This window comes from Penaeus monodon, chromosome 34 (assembly GCF_015228065.2).
Source record: "Penaeus monodon isolate SGIC_2016 chromosome 34, NSTDA_Pmon_1, whole genome shotgun sequence".
NCBI classification, from domain to species: domain Eukaryota; kingdom Metazoa; phylum Arthropoda; class Malacostraca; order Decapoda; family Penaeidae; genus Penaeus; species Penaeus monodon.
Genome location: NC_051419.1, coordinates 19,017,790 through 19,019,170, shown reverse-complemented (window position 1 = coordinate 19,019,170; position 1,381 = coordinate 19,017,790).

The window sequence follows — 1,381 nt, the reverse complement described above, 5'->3', positions numbered from 1 at the left end:
TTTCGTGTTGTATAGGTGGGCAAGTTTATATTTATAGAAGAAAGACATGTATATTAAGTTTACTTTTAGTGAGACGATGGGTTCCATTATTTTTATATGCAGTTTAGATATAAATAGACACAGATATATAGATTAGTAGATCTCAATAGATAAGTGATAATGAAGTATATGGACATGAACACACACAAGGCACATCGCTGAGCTACAACAAATAATATTCATCTGTAAAACGTTTTCCCTCCATTTTCCTTCTCATTCCCTTAAAATCTTTTCCAATCAAACGATTCTCCAACAGATCCTCCTCCTCCCTCTCGCTGCCCCTACCCCCCTCGTGCATCGACTTCTTCGACGGCAACTTCCCGTAAGTATTTCCGGCTTCTCTTCGCTCCCTGTCCGCTCGGCTCGGAAACTTCGCTCGCTCAGCTGCCGGGAGGATAAACTTTTTTTTATTATTATTTTTTTTACTTTATTAATTGATTTTCAGCATTACCTTTTACGTTGTCTTATAAATCATTTGCTATTTTAAGAGTGTTAACCTGATATTTCTAGAAGAATTATCAGCCTTCGAATTTATTGTCATGATGGAAAGTAATACATGTTTTAAAAGACTCATTTCAAAAGGGTTTTGATTTATAAGTAGAATAAACGTTACAAACAGGCACATCATATAATAGCAACCCAAGGAGAGTCTGAGATTGACGTTCTTGGATTTAATGAACTGGGGGAAAATGTCATGATTTTTATTTACTGTTTCCATATATGACTGTTTGGCCTAGTAGGTTTTGTTATTATTGTGCAGATTCATGGTAGTTACATGCAATGAAAAATTATTATTGTGAAGAATATTTCTTAAAACGTTATGTTTGGGATTAAATCATTTCCAACTCATTTCGAGAAAATACGCCATTCTGATGACGTCAAAACGCGCTTCTTCCTTTCCTTGCAGTTCTGCTACAACGACCCCCAGTGTCCACCGGGCCAGAAATGTTGCAGAGACGCCTGTTCCCAAAGGAAAGTTTTTGGCCGTCTGAGTAGTGCTCCAGCGACTGCATGGCCGCATGAAACAAACTTAGAATCGACTGTTGGGAAACTGCGTGCTTGGCCATTTTGTATCTTTCTTGTTTTTGCTGTTGTTCGTTTCTTTATCATTTTCCCTGTGGACGCCACCAAGATCTTTCTTCTATAGGGTTCAAATCTCTTCTTTGAAATGCACAAGAATGCCCTTTGACCAATAAATTTCGATTGGAATTTTGTTTATCGTTTTTTTCCCCTTGGAATGGCTTCCGTGAATCAAAAAATGTCATACATACACCAACTTATTGAACATTTTCCAGTGGAACGTGTGTACTCAGCCAGTTTTTTACCGTGAACGAAATCTTAA